General features: G+C 40.5%; 1 protein-coding gene across 1 annotated transcript in view; it reads right to left on the bottom strand.

The window, feature by feature from the left end:
- LOC124154420 (neurotactin-like) overlaps nt 1-17249 on the bottom strand; it is a 46839-nt gene extending 29590 nt beyond the window's left edge. The window contains exon 1 of the mRNA XM_046528127.1: nt 17009-17249. The gene's annotated coding sequence lies outside the window, so the exon portion shown is untranslated. The remainder of the gene's footprint in view (nt 1-17008) is intronic.
- Between the last annotated feature and the right edge of the window lie 2750 nt (nt 17250-19999).

Genomic DNA, 19999 nt, shown 5'->3' with positions numbered 1-19999 from the left:
CATTTTGTTAGTCCCTGAAAAACTATTGCTCGGACTATCATTCGGAGGGACGGAAAAAATGAACGTCTGATTTAGGCCGTATCGTTGAATGCGAGAGTTCAACGGTTTGAATTCACGATAAAGGTAGATAATTAAGGATTCCTTTACTGGCCGGCGCGCAGTAGGGCCAAACCCCACTTTAGACGGACAGAAGTCCAAAACTTTTACCAACGTACGTATATTTTAGGGATTGCTTTAGAGACCGCTTTAATGAAAGGCGATATTTAATTTTCAATATTTTCGACTTTTCTTGTTTTTTTTTCAAATTTTATTATTTTACAAATTTGACAGTAACTTGATTCGTCATAAAAATAAACTAGACGTAAAAATTTGAGCTAACAAAAATTAAAAAAATTAACGTCAATATTTCTAGTCGTCGCAAAGATCCTGATGTAAAATTTGCTAAATTATTTTAGCAAATATATTTGAAAAAAAAACTTTCACGCTTCATAGAAAAATAAAGATTTGCTCTGAAGTTTGCGTGTACCATTTTCCAGTGCACATAGAAATAAATTACTGCATTGAATAGGTAGCTTTTAATGTCAAAAATAAGATAAAATCAAATATGGTATATTGTGCGTAGAGAGTAAAACAGTATTAAATTGTCATTCCAGAAACGAATAAAATAAACGGAAATAACACATTCAAGCACTTCATACACGACAGGGTTGGAGCCCCGGGAATGGCCGCTCAACATTTCAAAAATCCCAGCCCTTGAGCAGAAAACTTTACCACTCGTATGTTAAACAGTATGCACTAGGTAAGCGTCAATAGTTTTTTTTTAACATCCCCTCCCTGCTTATTACTCGCTCCATTCAAAACTTCTGTCTCCTTCGTATCTCATCTGGAAGCTGCATCACATCACCCACCAAGTCGAGCACTGTATTTCCTCTCCGTCCACTCCGCCTTCTCCATTCTTCGCCACACCCAAGGTGCGTATAATAGGTGCCTATTATACGCACCTTGGCCACACCCACATCTCGAACGCCTCCAGTCTTCTCTCGCCCTCCTTCGTTAGTGTCCATGTTTCCGCATCGTAAATCGTAAAGCGTTACACTTCAGACTCTTCCTCAGCCTTTTCTTTAAACTCTGACGTAACGATCCTCTCATAACCTCCTTCCTATTCATGAACGCCTCCTTTGCTAACGCAATTCCCTTCCAGATGTCCTTAGTGCTGTATTCGTTTTCCTCTGATGTGCTGACCAAATAGATGAATTGATCTACCTGCTCACATTTTTCCCAACCTATTTTTATGCTGAGTCTCTCATTCCTCGCTCGCGATACTTTACAAACTGCATAACCTTCTTGTGATTGATCTTCATTCCACATTCCTCGCAACGCTTGTCCAACGCTTCCACTAAATTTATCCTTTTTCTTCCTCTCCCTCGTTTACCCAAACTTTTACCCTTCTATCTGGAGGAGGATGTTGAAATCAGTGTTACATACTGATTTCAACATCCTCTTCCATATCAGTACTCGGAAGTATACATAGACACACAAAATGATACGCAAATCATAATTATATGACACCGACTAAAAAATAAGAATAAAGTATCGTAACTCATGAGAAGGCAGAAAAGCATCGTACATTTCAACGTAACCACACAACCTTCATCTTCATCGTAACTTGTAATACTTAGCAGCTCCTCCAAACATTTAATGAGAAACGTTATATCATATGAAAACACCGTTTTTTTGATGACTGAAAAAATAATCAAAAGCTTCAGAAAAACATTGGAACGAGCAAGCATCGCAAATGTAAACAGCAGCGCTTGACGCAGTCCGCTGTACACAAATAAGAATTCCCACGACTGGCGACCTCGAAGAAAAATACATTGTGTTGTGAAAAAAATAACGCATAGATCCTTTGGCGTCTAAATGTGGCCATCTCAGGAACTACATGTTGAAATCGTCCCTTAGAAAATTCCACACGTAGGGTTCTCATATTATTAGGAAATTTCAAACTACTTACCCTTAAAGGGCGAATATAAGGGGAGCGCAGAGTCCCTCCCCCCTCCATAATTAGAAAAATAAATGAATCATGAAACGCCGTAAGCATGAAATCCTTATTCGTTAACCGGACTCCACTATGAACCCGAAAAACCAATGCCCAACTTAGGGACACAAATATTAGCTGGACGTTAATTTTGATATACAATAGTCATGGATTGGCGTGAAATAATTTTTACCGAGGGTTGCGTAACTATGTGACACGAATTACTGTTTTTCTTGCATGTGTTTTTAAAAATTTGACTGAAGCTAGGCTCAGCTACTTTATTGTACAGTTACAGTTAATAATTAAACAAAAGCATGGACCAATCATGACTTTAAGAAAACCCTTCATGATAAACCGAATTTTTTCAGGAATATAGATTGTTACCCATGATTGAATTAGATACGATTATAGGACAGCAAGAAGCTAATAATGGTATTTTTTCCGAGAGAGTCAAGAGTGAAATTTTTCTGAAAAATTTACCGAAGTTTGACGACACATGTATTATTCGTATTCAATTATAGCGAAGTAATTAGTGCGGCATATCAAAACAAAATTTGTCTGAAAACGTTAACGTGAGTTTTTAGAATGAATAAAATTATTTTAGAGCTTTTTTATCCCATAGTGCGTCGGCGTGGATTTGAATATATCTGAGATAAGGGAGGAAATCACGATAAACCGAAAAAACCTCACGAGTTTGTGAATACAGGAACGTAGCAAGAAAATTTCTTCGAGAGGTGCTTTGGAGGTAGACGGGTTACGGGTTATATTTTGTCGATTCGCACACAATTAGTAAAACATGAATTTCATTTGAAAACCTATAAATTTCGTTTTTATTGTGCTGAAAATTGAAGCCATCGGTTTTGCTGCCAAAACGGACTTACTTCTTATGGCTTGGTCCCCATTCTAGCCTAAAAAAATTCAAGTTTTGGGATAGAATTATCGATAGCCTTCATCAAAGTAATTCGATGGCTGAAATTATTAGCTGCATCGGGAAATAAGATGTCGGGGGTACCCGTGGTTTAGTGGGCCCCTCCGCAGGTGCATCGCACGCAGTTATTACAGCAAGCCAAAACAAATTCCGGGGAATTGGGGCAGAATCCTCCAAAGCTCTATTTGTAATTCCTGGCTGAGTTCATGGAGCCGATTTGATATTTTTTTATGTCCTGGCTGGTGTTTATCTGGCGGATTTTGTCACTCAATTGCATCGTCGTGTCTACAATTGTCTAATTTTCGTCCCAGAGATGGCTCTGCTGCGCTTCTCTCCAGCCAACGCGCTGCGGTTCACTCCAGCCAAGGCGCAGCAGCGCTTTTTTTAGCGCCTTGCTCGACGGCAAGTATTAATACATCAGCCACATGTTTGTAGCGCCACGCCACTGCACGGAGAGGGAAATGCCACTGCTAACAGCAGCCGCTGCTTTGTATTACGCGCTGCTATTGCCAGCGAGGAATGTGGGACTCTAGATAAAAGTAGCTGGGGGAATCACTTGAGAAGGTAGAGCAATTCAGCTACATTGGAAAATTGGAGGAAATCGAATACGATAGTAAGTGAGGACATCAGGGAAATAATTGGGTTCGCAAAGGAGGCGTTCATGAACAGGAAGGAGCTTATGAGAGGATCGTTTAGTAAGAGTTTAAAGAAAAGACAAGGGAAGAATGTGATATGGAGTGTATCGCTTTATGGTGCGGAAACGTGGACACCGAGGAAGGAGGACGAGAGAATACTTGAGACGTTCAAGATGTGAGTTTGCGGAAGAAAAGAGAATGTGAAGTGGACGATCTAGTGATGTGATCTATCTTATTCACAACTTTTGAATGCTATTACCCGCAAATGTAAACATTATGCAGCAAAATATTGGAAAAAAAGTGGATCGTATTGCATTCATTACCGCGCCGCGGACATTTTTGAAAACTGATTAAAATGCGACCGAAGTGGCAGCAGTAATCTGCCTTATATAGGATAGAATTGGGCCTCCTCCATGCAGTCCCTTTGATAATAACATTCAGAGCGTATCCTTGCGAGAAACGCTCCCAGGGTCCCAATCCAGTGTCCACCATACATACCGTGGTCCAAAGGGTAGCGTGGTAGACTATTGGGTAGAGTGCTTGGCTGCTGATCGAGAGGTTTCGGGTTTAAATCCCGGGTGCAGCCTTCGTACACCCTCAAAAAAATTCCTGAAGTGCAACGTGGTCCACCCTACCGTGAGAAATGTCCCGATCACACGACCTCTGTTGGTACATCGGATATAGCTTTCGAGCATTCACACGAATGTGGTAACTTAGTGCTGTCATCGTAAAGCGATGTTTTGAAACTCGTCTGAATATAAATGATCAGATGAAAAAATGCACTATACTGCAAATAACTTCACTACTTTTTCTTTAAAATTAGTTTCACAATACTGAAGTTTCATGCCCGATCCCTTTTCGCTCTCGATGCCTCGGAATGATGACATCGTTCTTCTTGATAATGCCATCATTATTCGGTTTTTCGATGCGCCTCCTAACTCTTGAACTGTTTGCGATGAAAAATCGACGGATACAACCCTCTCGCAGATAAGTTGATGACGTCATGAGCTCATTTCGTGCATGCTGCCGCTTCTCAGCTACTCCTCGGCCTTGTGAATAGACTTCGCGTGGCTCATTGCTGTATACACTCCTGTGAAAGATCCTTTACCTCAATTTAATATATTTTCTCTGAGAGATAAAATGAATTACCTTAAGACGTCATTAAATCAGGAAAAGTGGTCCGCAACTTTCGCGTTTCTTATTTGAAGCTTACGAGAGAATGGCGGAATGGTTAAAAGATTTACTTGCCGTCGTCACTATTTTTTCTTTCTCAATTACCGAATTCTTTCAATGATTCACGATTTTTTAACTCAGTTTATGACCTCATTCCCGATAGTTGGTAAACGCCTCAACGCCAAATCTGACTGAATGCCGTAGGACATCAGACTAGTGACATCTGATAAAAATCCCGCGACACACTGGCCTCCAAAGATAATATTTTTGACCTCTAGCTCCCAGACATTTGACGAATGTTTTGATCATGGGACAACTCACTGGGGGCCCCAGTCCTTCCCATGGAAGCATGATTTATGTTGCACTTGGGGCACATTTCAAATATTTTCCTGAAACGTACGCTCGGCTATACGTTAATTCTCAATACATATTTGCAATACGGTATTTGAAATCGTGAGGAACATCATTGAAAAGTTATGAATTTGATAGATCGATTAAAATTAAATTTCACGATCGAGCCATTAAAATATTCTTTCACATTCCTTTCATCTACATCTACATAATACCCGCAAGTCGTCTAAATGGCGTGTGGCAGGGGGTGTTAGGACACCAGCCATATAAACATAAAAAATGAAGTGCTCTAACAAAGTTGGGACTAACGTTTATTAAAGTCCTTAATGGTTCGGGGAAAAAACGAATTCCCATATCTATCCGTTCGGCAAAACATCTCTCTTAATTTATCGCTTCTATCGGACCTGGGAATATAATGTAGCTCTAATATTATGTTCTCTGTGTCGCTCTTAAAGATATCCATTCTCAATTGTTCAAGCAATCTAAGCTTAGCGCGCAGCCTCCGAGTCTCAAGCGGCTCCCAGCCTAATTCGCTTAACATCTGAGTAACGCTGTTTGTACGCCCGTAGCGGTTTTTGACGAACCGCGCAGCCTTCCTTTGTGTTTTGTTCAGTTCGCGGATTAAGTCTTTCTGCACCGGATCCCATACGCTCGCTGCAATCATTTTGATCCAATAGTCTTTTCAGAAATTGGCCTACACGTTAGCTCTATAATCTACGTAGCTAAGGCATCCTTTTTTTCTTGAAGGCGTTGATCACGTAGTTAGAACACACCGTGGAGACCATTTCCGTTTGTTCGACATTTTGGTCGTTCCCGCTTGTTATTTGAACTAGTCGCTGTTCGGCGAGCCTTGCCAGCCACTATTAAGGCCGTTTTACACGGTACACGGAATTGCGCAGGTTAGAGCTGCATTAATTTCTAAAATGGCGTGGAATTGCGCGAATGCATGAACGAAATTAGAACAGGGCCTTTTTTGCCGTCTCGCATCCACGCATTCTCGCATGTGTTCTAGCAATTCACCGCTTTACACGACGCAATTTTGATTGCGCCTTCACACGTACGTTAGACTGCGCAATTCCGTGTACCGTGTAAAACGGCCTTTAGACTGGACGCGGGACAGGTGTGCGTGTAGAGGCGAGTCAAGCGGCCAGGAGTACTGTATACATTTTGTAATATTCGAGCATAATATAAAAAGCGGCAGTCGGGAATGTCGATACGTTACAACTAGGGATGAGTCGATTCTCGATTCCATCGATTCTCGGGCACGTAATCGGAATCGAGATTCGATCGCCCTAAGACGATTCCGATTCTATCGATTCCAGGAAGATAAATATTTTGAAAATAGGATATAAGCTAAGAGCGTAAATGCCACACACCTGAGCTACTGCACACCGTACATTATTAATTTAGAAATTCATATTTGAAACACTTCAGGTGTTTATTATTTTATTAAAACCGGGGATATATTACTATAATACGAATTCGCTATTTTTAATAATTATACTTTTGGGGCCACTTTGTCATTGTATTCCATTAAATTCTTAAATTCTAAGGACAGCAATGCTACTGTCACATCATTATCCCACCTGTTAGTATGAAAAAGAATCAATGAAGTCGGGAATCGAGAATCGGGAATCTATTTGAAAGAATCCGAATTGGAATCGGAATCGAATCATACCTAATAGGAATTGAGTCCACATCCAAATGTTTTGGTACGAGTTTAACTATTGGGAAAATAAAGCACCGCTTAACCACTGAACACCGTTTTTGTCTTCATCCAAGTCTTAAAATACAAGAGTTGATGCAGGATTAGGCTGGTCACTAAAGTAATGCCTCATTTGCGACAAACCGAATTTTGCAGAACCAAATAGTGAAAATAATTATGGGCTAATCCTCAGAAAAAAGTGGTACCAGGTGTTCAATTCAATTTTCAGGACTAACATACCTTTCTGCTCTACTGAAATAAAATTTCACATTCTTAATTTTGGGCATACAATTTTCTAAAATTTATTGATGACCCAGCAGTGAGTAGAAATTGAATATCAATATGACAAGGGTCTCTCGCTACCCATATCTATCTAATTTAATCATTTATCTAGATATGTCCTGCGGAGCTATTTCGATCAAATTTTAAGGGGAAATTGAGATTAATCTATAATAACTTCAGGGCACTATCCTTAATCATATTTTGATCTATCTTCGTTTATTTTTATTTAGAAAATAGTTCGAAAATATGAAGGTACAGTTGATATCGCGAATGAAAGGATGAAAGATATCGTGGAAAGATTGAGTGAAATGCTGTGTAACATCCCAGGGGCGATTCGCAGTATAGGCCGAGGAATTTTGCAAACAGTTAAACTTAATCAGAATTTTGCACATTAAAAAATTTGTTTATCAATATAAAAAATTAATTTTACGCTCTATTTGGACTAATGCTTTTCTCTTTCACTTAAAATGAGATGTATGACGGGCGATACTTTATAAACTGTAATGATCAGAACAGTTGCTTCAGTAATCAAAATAACATTTCAGTAATTTTTAACATTTCTAAATTTAAAACTACGCCATTTATACCACTATATATATGCAAATATTTCGAGATTTAAATAATAAATCATGTATTTAAATATTTTTTGAAGTCACCCAATTTCAAGCAGTGTTCCACCTATAACGTGGTTGAAATCAATTATCCAACAAATGAATACATTTCTATGTACAACGGAGTTATGCTGAAAAGAAGGAATTAGCTCCGGCATACCCCAATGTCGAACAATGACACTAGTTGCTGAAACAGTGCTGTTTGCCTCCACGGTATTAAGTATTACATGACATACTTTCACCGTAATTCATTTTTAACGCTGAAGGAATTTGTTACCTAAGGGAACAAGAACTCTCAATTTAGCGTCTAAATGTAGATATTCCGGTTTACCCAAGAAGCTTCTCGGTATTGAGTCCACATCGCAGCATTTTAATGCAAATTTTATTCTTCCTCAGCCCGAAAATTCCTGCTCGTGAAGGTCTCCATTGATTCAACTCCACCCACTCTCCGAAAGCATTGATTTTCGGGTCGTCGCGCCACGAAAAAATCGATAGAGGGGCCAACGGGGCCTTTTTACAGGCCCTGCGGGGCTATATGCCAAGCACCAGCTCAGACATCTGAGGGGATTGCTTAATAATTGACCATGTAATTGCATAATAATTAAATATTGCAGAAATTCCGTATTTTACTGAAGCTCCTTTACATTGAGTCCATATTTAAGCATTGTAAAGTAAATTTTCCTCTTCTTCCCCAGCCTGAAAATTCCTGCTCGTGAAGGTCTCCGTTGGTAGGATAAGGTCCTATGCGTCCTCGGTCGATGGCTTGGAGTAATGATAGGAGAAATGCACCTAGTCAATTTTAAGGGAATTATCCAGCGATAAAATCCAATAAACCCGTTACTCAATTCCTACTACTACTCAATTCCAGGAGATAATTCGACGAGGTATTAAATATTCCATAACATGCTTGCACTGTTCTTCATTTTTAACGATGAAGGAATTTGTTTCTTAGGGGAACAAGAACTTTGAATGCAGCATCTAATCAGCAGGCTCCATACGGAGAGGATCTATGTGGAAAAAGATCTAAGGTCATAATCTAATTGTAGGTCCATAACCTCACTTCTAGGTCTGGAGGAAACTGCGTATTAAGGGAGATATTTTGAACTGATAGTTAGAGATATGCGTTTTTCCTCCGAAAAATTAAGAACTTAAATAAATGCTAAGTGGTACTCAGTGCGCGCATATTCTTTTCTCTTTTTCCAGCCTTCATATCAACTCACCAACCTGTCTGTTTGTTTGTCTGTTTGTTTGTCTGGTACAAATCTTGTAACTCAAATTTGACTCACTTCCTGTGAAGCAAAAACGCTGAAATTTTGCACACTTCTTCATTTCCGATGACAATACATGAAAATATAACTTTTTCTCTCCAACCCCCCTTTAACCACCCCCCAGTCAACCTATAGCCCCCCAAAACATGTTTTTGATCTAAGAAGTTCCAAATGGTCGATTTTCGTGTTTTGCGACCACATTAAAAGTTATCCACTTTAGGCATATCCACATAGTAGGCATTTAAAAGCATAGGGGTGGCATTTTGAAACATAGGGGGCTTACCATTCACTGAAAATTTAATAAATATAGTGACTTTTTTAATACGTCACTTTTGGTTTTTCGGGGTCACTGAGTTTTTTTGCTTTGTGTCATATATAAACGTTGCTCATCCCCTGTAATCTAAATATAAAGGCTGGTTTAAAAAAAAAATTTTTTTATAAGAGCTTATTGTCACATTCCTGTTAACGGCTGACGTTCTAACACCCCCCGCCACACACCTGGTAAGGCGGTTTGCAGGTTACTATGTGTAGTGCCTCTGGCCACAAAGTGTTCCGAGAGCAGTTTTTTGAGCTAATCAATTAATCACTAATGTCAATCAAAGCGATACCTCCACTGCAAAAACGCTATAAAAAATACGCTATAATAAAACCGTATAAAAAACCGCTCATCTAGTAGCCCAAGTAGTACTAGATGAGCGGATTTGATTCGGTGAGCGATTGCTGAGCGCTTGTGCAGTGGAGGTATCGAGAGTAAAAAAAAACACTTCCTCGTCTAGAGGGATAGGTATTAAGTAGAATGATATTATATCGACTTAACGAGAATTAACAAGAATGTTTCTAAACATTTTTTTGGCATAACTTTGTCCACTAAGTTAGGTATCCCTCGGCTTTACGAGGTATTATGCATGGAAGAGGTGATGAATATTGGTGTATCTATAGTCTCCGTTTGATTACGAAACAGAAATTTATAAAAATAAATGTAAAACATAAAGGATATTAATCTGGTAGCTCATATTCGGAACAGTTTATAAAGAGATTGCGATGTAGTGATAGTTAAATGAAATATTTATGTCGGTGGAACAGGTATAGTTTTTTTTCTAGTTTCAGGCCAAGGTTTACTGCGGTTTGTTCCGCAAATATTGACGACTTTAGCAGTTGCACTTTGCCTTCTCTTATATCGGGCAGAAAATATTCGCACAACGGTGTCGTCGCCCTAACAGACAAATGCACCTTGCGAAGTTGGTAGAGTACCACTTCCAAGTAGATATACGTCATTTTTCACGAATACTTAGCATATGTTCTTCTGAAATATGGTACCTCACTGTTTGTGAATAATAACTCTCTTAATTGCTAAATAAATATATAACTAGTGTATTGAAAAGGTAAGGTTGCGCATAGGAGGCCACGTTTCCGTGAAAGGACAACTGTTGAACACTGATATGTGATAAAGACGTATGAACACTGTCATATGCAATAAAATTAACTGTAGGTAAAGACCGCGGAATAACCACAGTTAAACCTTCACAGATTCACCAAAGAATACGAAAATAGCGTAATATTTAATAAAGGGAAAAATCATTTACTTTCCCCTGTAATCGTACCGATATGACCTTAGGTCATGCCGAGTACTTTAACGATTCGCAGTAGGTCTTTTTCTATCAATAAGTCATGCACTTTTCGGTTATCTATAAATTAATTTATCTTTAAACGTAGATTTAAAAACATTTTAATAAAATTAAAAAAATCCGAATTTACATCCCCTGTCTCTCGTAAAATACAAATTCTGCAGAAAAGATGATTAAGATTTTCATTATTTTCTCAGTGGAAGTTGTATTTTTAAAGGACTGTAAAACCTTTGTAAATTACACAGGTATTAAAAAACGTGAAATGCATGAATTTTCATTCTGTGAAAGTCAAATCGATCGATTTCATGACGAGGACTGTTTAAGTTGAAAATTACAAATAGTTTAATTCCGCACTATTGTATTCTTTCACTTAAGTTCGCAGATTTCAAGTTTTTCATGATATCCGAAAAACTTTTTCACGTTTGCGGGGCCCAGACCTCCACTCACCTAGGGATCGGGGGTTTTAGAGGGTTGTTAGTTAGGCTAGGCTATACCACATCAAAAAGTTTTCGATACGGTACGATTTTTCCCCTATTCGGGCATTTTCGACGCTCCTAGTCTCGACTACATCCCCCACCAACTTTGACTGGAGTTGACCCCTGATCTCTCGTATCTTAATGACAGTGTTAAACGTGCTTTCCTCCTCAAATAAAAAATACAACTTCCCATGCTTTGTGAAAATAGAAGAACCAGCTTTATGACGAATATTTCCTAAGCGGCTGTTTTTGGCGAACACCAAATTTTCGACGCTACATTTGTCGAGAAGTAATGCAAACACACATTTTCGACGAGTATTTTTCTTCTTCGTTTTCAAATAATTCAAAAGTGTTACCAAAATATTGTTATAATTGCCATTTTAAAGCAAAATTGTAAAAAAACGATAAAAATGAAAATATCTAAATGATTGACATTTTAAATATATTTCACGTAAAACCATTTGTTTTAGTGCGAGTATTCTATGAAATAATGGAAGGTTGTTCTTGAAATGGCTTACGAAACCGCGTTACTTCAGTTTCCTTGTGAATAATTCTCATTTAAAAATCCTTGCACCGGTAATCTATTGTAAAAATGAGGGATTGCAGACCCTTACGCCGAACGCTCGATCATCCGCGAACCGCATGGCAAATTTAAACTCCACGCGTATTAACAGAACGGCCAAATTTCGAATATTTAAGCTTTCATTCGGGTAGCGAATGGCATAAAATAACCCTTCTCACAATGCTTCCTTATCAGCAACCAATTTCTAATCCGATTCAAAGAACTGAGTGATGCCCAATGACCGTAGCCGTCGACGTATCCAGGACCCAAATTAATACTATCTACTACTAGGAATGAATGAGGTAATGTCAAAGGTCATTCTCCTCCCTACTTGAACCATCATGGCCTCCGATAGATGTCGGCAGCGTCGTCGGAAGCAAGTGAGAGTAAACTCTCTTTCTATACTGTTCCCCCACTTGTTGCTCTAGCAGGCGGCCCTTTCCTAAACCGACTTTCATCCACGAGTGCTTGCTTCGCCCTCTGCACTTCAACTCGCTCTCGCTCTCTCGCTCTCTCTCTCTCTCCTAACTTCGGCATCTTTAATTCGTGCAACATCCTTCCCTCCATCCACTCATGTCTCATCACCAGTGACGTCATGGAAAAATTAGCAGTGACGGAACGCTCTTTCCTTAACTTTCTTTAGAAGTGAAATGTTACTCCGTTTTTTTTATTACCAGTCATTATTTACGTTTCATTACAAATTTTTTTGTTTTGGTTAGGAATGCATAAATTAGAAATTTAGAGGCAACAAAATTGACTAAGGTGTCACTTGACTATTGTGTATTATTGTTAACCAGTGCCGGAAAGGTGTTGCGGCACCATGACACCTTTGCTCATCACAGCCACGTGGTTAGATCTTTTCTTCGGGGGGTGCTTTCATCTACATCTACATACGACACTGCAAACCGCCTAAAAAGGCGTGTGGCAGGGGGTGTTAGGACACTAGCCGTTTACATTTAAAAAGTAAAAGCTCAAACAAAATAACTAACATTTATTCGAGTCCTTTATGGTTCGGGGTAAAAACGAATTTCCATATAATACGCTCGGCAAAATACCTCTTAATTTATCGCTTCTGTCGGACCTGGATATATAGTGGGGCTCTAGTACGATAATCATCGTGTCGTTCTTAAAGATATCTATTCTCAATTGTTCAAGCAATACAAGCCTAGCGCGCAACCTCCGATTCTCCTGCGGCTCCCAGCCTAATTCGTTTAATATTTAAATAACGCTATCTGTACCTACGCCCATAGCAGTTTTTCACGAATCGCGTAGCTTTCCGTGGTATGTTATTCAGTCCACGGATTAAGTCTATCTCCAACAGATCCCATACGCTCGCTGCATATTCAAGATGTGGTCGGACGAGTGCGAAATAGCATCATCTTTTACTTCCCCATCCAAAAATCTTCCCACGAGACACTTGACGAATCCTAACTTCACCAGGGCTATTATTCCTTATAAGTGTTCCCCACGATAGGTTCGAATTTTTCCCAACTCCATGTCTTGCCATGACTTCGTCTGTTGCCTTTCTATTAATACCATCCACAGTGGTTTTGATGGAATCCGGGTTGCCTTTTCTAGTATATTAATTTTTGTCTAATCGAACGCATCGGAAAATCATAGATTTTATAAAATAAGCTTCGAGTTTCGTTCGAGTAGTGATAAAGTTTAAAGCCATCGTTGGTTTTTACCGAAACTGGCATGGTTATTATTGTTTGGTCTCCATAGACCCTGTTACCAAAATCCGCCACATTTTTCGCAAGATCGGCTTCTGTCAAACGTTTCTTCAAAGAAATTTGGTGGCAGTCTTTTTTTCCACGATCAATAAGAGACTATAACGGCAGCGGTAGAACTCATATATAGATTAGATTACTTGTACTGTAGCTTTATAACTAATGTATGCATGCCATTTAAAAATCTAAAAGCGTGAAATACGTACTCCAGGAGTAATATTCTCTCCATTTAGGCAATAAAAAATAATAGGAAACCACCCTATTCACTCCCACGAGTAGGTGCGCCGTAGCAATTTGACCGCAATTATTAAGGAAGCAGTTGCATAAAATTTCTCAAGTATCAAGTTTTCTGGACAATGACAGCTCCGGAGAAATCAAGGGTGGAGGCCTTCGTAACGTGGTGCTACCATTGGCGGATGCATTTGGGGGGCGCCCCCCCCTCATGCGGGTCCGCTCGCATTTCCTAACATTGCAGAACCACGATTGTAACATTTTCATATCATAATATGGCATTGTCTTATATATAATCAGTTTAAATAAATCTTTCTTTAACTTCACATGTGAACTGATCATTTTTCATTACGATAAAAGTAAAGGTAGCTCAAGATAGCTTTTGCGGCCCCCTTGAGTTTTTTCTGTATCCGCTACTGGGTGATACAGAAAAATGATGAGGATCAAATTGATCGACCGAGTTATTAACGAGGAAGTCCCAAGAAGAGTGGGAGAGAAGAGAGGCCTCATGAAAACATTGATAATAATAAGGCGGAACCACCTTATGGGCCATATCTTGAGACATGATGAAGACAATCGTCGAGTGAAAAGTGGAAGGCAAGAACGGAAAAGGAAGACATCGAATGAAATATATGGAACAGGTAAAGAAAGATGTGAAATAGAAGAAATATGTGGGTGTGAAAAGATTAGCGGACAGTTTCATCAGTCCCCTTTACTTTCTCTCGTAGAATACGGAATGATAATAAGAAAGTCGAAAAATCAATATTAGCGCTGAATATTAACCATAAAATATGCATAAATTATAACTCCATTCCTAACGATAGGATGGAGATATTTTCAAATAAAAAGGCGGATTAAGGTCAACAGCAGAGACGTTTACGGTAACTTCAAGACTTTAAAATGGCCAACGTTATCTCTCCACAGACCTCATAAGGGCTACTGACCATTAGGTCATTATTCGTGATGAGGTCTTGTACCTGATGTTTTCTCGACAGCTGAAACCGGTCGTTCTGTGATTTAAATAAACAGTGGAACTTACAAGGACCCATGATTGCTATCATAGAGCCCTTTCACTACGTCACAAATTTCAATTTAATTTGGCTTCCTTTAAAATTGACTTACTTTTAATTTGAACGTAGATAGTTGATAGCGAATTCACAAGCCACGAATATTACGATAGAGGGTCCTCAAGTCGGCCTCTAAGTGTGTTGTCAACCACCGCGCATTTAAATGGGTTTATAGAAGTCGTCACTTGCGTCGCTTAGCAACAAATTGATCCGAGTTTCACGGGGAAACAGTGGCGGATCTAAGGAGGCTACAGCCCCTCCCCCTTGGGTATCCGATTTACACTAGATAGAAAGGTAATTTTGTTTGGACCCCACTACTGCTTCGAGGTTAACCCCCACGTATTGTCCCTATCCTAGATACGCCACTGCGGGGAAATAAGGTATAATTAGGGGTGTCATTCTAAATTTATATACATGATCAGTGACGTCATGGCAAAATTAGCAGTGCCGGAACGCATTTTACTTAATTTTTTTAGAAGGCGTTGCCTAGTATGTTTTAGTTACTCAGCATGTTTTTTTTATGACAAATTATGATTTAAATGTCATTAAAAATGCTTTGTTTTGGCTCCGAAAATATACATTGAAACTTTGAGGCAAAAAAATTGATAAAAGTGTTGTTTTACTATAATGTCGTTTGTTAACCAGTGCCGGAACGGCGTGACACCTCTGTACATGATGATGTTATTTATCAAATTCATAACTCTTCAATGCTTTTACGTGAAATTACGAACATTTTACTGCAAAATTTTGGAAAAAAGTGAATCACATTGCACTCATTACAGCGCTGCGGACATACTTGAAAGCCGATTAAAATGCGATCGAAGAGGCAACAGAAATCAACCTTCTGTGGGATGGAATTGGGCCGCTATGCAGTCCCCTGTCACAAGCAATGCGAAGCGGAAGTTTTCCCGCTGTTTCCAACACCTCGGCTTATTTAAGCCCAAATTACTTTCCGCGCAAATGAACGATGTACGTCAACTTGTGAACAGAATACTTTGGGGAAGGCGTTGCTATGATGAGTTGATTATTTTCTTCCCACCCTGTGGGTCCGGGTTAAAATCCCGGCAGTGGCGGAGATTCTCAGAGGCTGCCTGACCCTTGCTACACTACTATATTGAGGGCACCTCAAGTACAGCACTCCGTCCGTCGGATGGGACGCTTAGCCGTGATCCCTTTGACCCCTTTCGTTAAGAACATGCTGATGCCGAGGCCAAGTTTCTCTACCATTGTGTAAAGGCGCCAATAACCTTAGCTGTCGGTCGCCTCCTTCAAATACCATACCGCAGTGGCGTAACTATGGGGGGATGAGGGGATGTATCCCCCCCAAAGCCTCAGAGAAATCAAAAAATAATTTAAATTTCTTGTCTGGAATTGATACATACTAACTGCGCCTGCTTAAAGTTAAATTTTAATGTTATTTTTCAAACTTTTTCCTTAAATCCCCGTTTCCAAGGGGGGTTGCCCCCACTACCCTCTCACCCCCCCCCCCCCCCAAAGCATATTCCTAGTTACGCCACTGCCATACCGTACCACAAACAAAACGAGGCCATTTGGAAATTTACCGGAACCCCCAAAATTTATAGCTACATTAAATATTCCGCACGAGTCGCTTTTGTTTCTCACTGCGACTGTGGCATAAGATTCATTTTCTTCGTGACAGATTCTTCTTAATTACCGAATGGATAGGTTGACAGCTGGTGACACCAACTGTTTCAGTAGACAGCTCGGATTGCCAACTGTTGCTTTTACTCACCAGAGTGAGCGGTTGAATTCAGCTTTAATGGCTTTAATTGATTCAGCAGAAAATCCATACCTTCCCGAATGTAATGAATTCAGTTGTTTAATGGCGACCGGGCGTGTAAACGCAAAGGACACCACGCATTGCGTTCCTACTAAATGTAAATGCAAGTGAAGCAAGCGCTGGGTTCTCGTGAGAGCGAGAGGATGCGCGGCCTGCCATCTTGTCCTTCGTTGAACTTGGCAACGCCTTCGGAAGCCGTAAACACACCCGAAATGAGAGCGCAGTCCCACAATGAACTCACTCAACGTCGTAAAAAGTAACTTCTCTGCTGCCTTTGTTTTAGCAACTGTCTTTGAAGGATGCGCGGCCTGCCGTCTTGTCTTTCGTTGAACTTGGCAACGCCTTCGGGAGTCGTAAACACACCCCAAATAAGAGAGAAATCCCTTGATGAACTCACTCAACGCCACAAAAAGTAACTTCCCTGCTGCCTTTATTTGAACAACCTTCTCTGTTCTTTCCCCAGTCCTACGGAAATAGAGAAATATTGCTAGAATAAGGAGATGTTGTCCGAATTACTTAAGAATGTACCTATTTATTATATGATGTGATGAGGAGGTGATTCTCCCGATGGCCGCTTGGCGCCACCTGCATTGGCCGGCTGTTGAGCACCGGTCAGTCACTTCCGAACGCGCCCTCTCTTCAATCAATGCGACCAGCTCGCTCTCCTTCAGGGTCACACTCACCGCTGGGATCGCCCTGCTGTGCCGCGCTGGGTGCGGCCGCCGCACCACACTCTCCAGCGACGCCAAGCGGACCCCCGGTCCGCGACTGCGCGTTCTCCCCTCTCGCCGCTTGGGGCGCCTGCGTCGAATCTATTTTCACCCTTTTTCAAAAGGGGGAGGTGTGGAGGGAGCGCTCTTGCACCCCCTTACCGCACCCTCCGTTACCGCTCCGTCGCAACAAATGCCGGAATACGATTTTATCCGTCTGCTCGCAGTCTAACCTCGTCATGAAAGAGTCATGTACCAACGCCTACTTACCACGGCAGGTGCAATGTTACGATATTATATATCTTCCACCAATGGGCGTTCCTTATTAATCCTTTATAGGGCTCTATACGAAAAGAAGAATATTTTTGCAGCTGAGAATAAGAGATAAGGAAACCAGGGGCGGATCCAGGATTTCTTTCTGGGGGAGGGGGGGGGGGGGGCACAAACAAGGCCGTGTCCAGGATTTTGTTCTGGAGGGGCTCAAGGGTACCTCGTAATACAAAACGAACGCAATGATGATGGGACTTTATTAAAATCATCCATATTTTTTAAGGTTCTGGGGGGAGCACGTGCCCCCCCCCCTAGATCCGCCAATGAAGGAAACCATTCATCTGATGTTTCATATGGAGCTTATTTTTGTTATGGGAGCGAAACCTAGGCGTTGACAGTAGCAGGGATTCTAAAATAAATAAAAATAAGACAACGGTATTAGTATGCAGCGGAAGAGAGGAAACCTGGGCAAGCAATAAACTAGAAAAATAAAAGCTTTAAGAGATGAAAGATTTTGGTTAACTATGAAGTCGAATTACCAACGATGGGCGAAGCAGGATAGAAATGTGACACATGCGAAAAGGGCTTTCTACGAAAAAAGAATCTAATTACAGCTGAGAGTACTAGCATAGAAAAAGAGGAGACAATTCATCATGTGCTACGTAAGGAGCATTTATCTCAATGGAAGCGAGCTTGGACGATGACAGCAGCAGAGAAGTCAAGAGTGGAAGCATTCGAAATGTGGTGCTGCCGGAGAATGATGAAGATAAAATGGATCGACCGACTGAGGAATGGGGAAGTGCTAAGAAGAGTGGGAGAATGTAGAAATCTTATAAAAACCTTGAGGAGAACACAAGAAAACTTTGTTGGCTACATTATGAGACATGTTGGCCTGATGAAAACAATCGTAGAAGGGCAGTTAAAATCAGTTGCGTAAATATGAATTTACTTTTGGGGGATGGAGGGGCGAGGGAGGGGACCCCCCCCCCCCCCGGGGAAACGGGGGCTCCGGGAAAATTTTTGAAAAATGACTCGCCTGGAAATACATTTTACACCATTTGTCACTCAAAATTTAACTGTAAGCAAATGATGCAGTTATTACATGCCAAAAATAGGCATTAGTTATAAATAATTTTTTTATTTGTCTGAGGCTTTAGGGTGGTGGTCTATCCATGGGCGTACCCAGCGAGGGGCAGGAGGGGGCAGCCATAGAAGCAAAAATCGCAAACATCTTTGAGGAAAATAATATTTTTTCAAGCAAATAATTTTAAAAACTAATAAAGGGCTGTTACAGTTTCCTTAAAATGTTGATTTCATTCACCTTTTCCATGCTTAAATCTTACCTATAACTTGAACAACCATAGCTTTACCCCACCTAGTTTTTATCCTGGGTACACCCTTGCTAAGATGAGTAGGAGAAAATAGAAGTCTTCTGAAAACCTTGTCGAGAACACAGGAAAACTTTGTTGGCCTGACGAAGACAATCTACGAGGACAAGTGGAAGGGGAAAAGGGCAAGGGATGGCCCCGAATGAATGTTACAAAGAGTTTTGTAGGATGTAAAAGAGAAGAAATACGTCTGTGAAAAGACTAGCGGATATGAGAGAGGAATTGAGAGCTGGGTAAAACCAATCTTAGCGTTGTTGTCATGAGAAACGTACGACAAAAAAACGTCATCTATGTATGGCATAGTATTTGTAGGAGGCGACAGACAGCTGCAAGGTAAGGGAAGGAAGGCTGGGAAAAAATCCGGCTTCGGAATCACCCTTCTCTTCTCGAAAGACGCCGAGGGGATCACTGATTAACGTCCTATCTAACGGACGGAGTGTTTCACTTGAAGTGTCCTCCACACAACACTCACGCAAGGATCTGGTAACCATAGTTCTGAGTTCTCTGCCACCGCCAGGAGTTGAACCTGGGCTCGCAGTGTGTGAACTTCAAATCAGCGCAGACTAAGGAAAATTACTCTCTGAGCTCTTGATTGGACCAAAGAAATTGCTAACTGACAAGCAGGGGCGGTCTGGCCAGGTCGGCTGGTGGGCGATCGCCGAGGGCACCGGCCTTAGGGGGCCCCCACAACGCTCGTCTATCGTGATGCGTATATAACATGTGTAATTGATAAAGAATCGGATTACTTGCACCTATGATTTTATTGCAATCATAAAATTATAAATTTTCATTAATTTGCTTTATTTGCAACATAATCGCAGAATAAACGTCGTCTAAAAATAAATAAAAATAAATGGAATCAGAAAAATAAGGAGAATCTGATTCTGTTTTGAAAGGGCTATTTGAAAAGCATATTTTAGAGGTGTATTTAGATTTCTATTATTAAATTTCACAATCTGTGAAATTCTCATTTTTTAGAGTATTTTTTATGACGAAATTACTATTTTTATATAGTTTTTTTTAAGAACCCGAAAAACTTCAAAATCCATTTCAGGGCATGCAATTTCCTAAAATTTTCCGGCCCCAACATGAGCCCCATCCGAGGGCCCCCATTCACTCCAGATCGTCCCTGCTGGCAAGACACGCCGCAC

The sequence above is a fragment of the Ischnura elegans genome, chromosome 2, assembly GCF_921293095.1.
Source record: "Ischnura elegans chromosome 2, ioIscEleg1.1, whole genome shotgun sequence".
NCBI classification, from domain to species: domain Eukaryota; kingdom Metazoa; phylum Arthropoda; class Insecta; order Odonata; family Coenagrionidae; genus Ischnura; species Ischnura elegans.
This window is presented reverse-complemented; position numbering and strand designations above follow the sequence as displayed.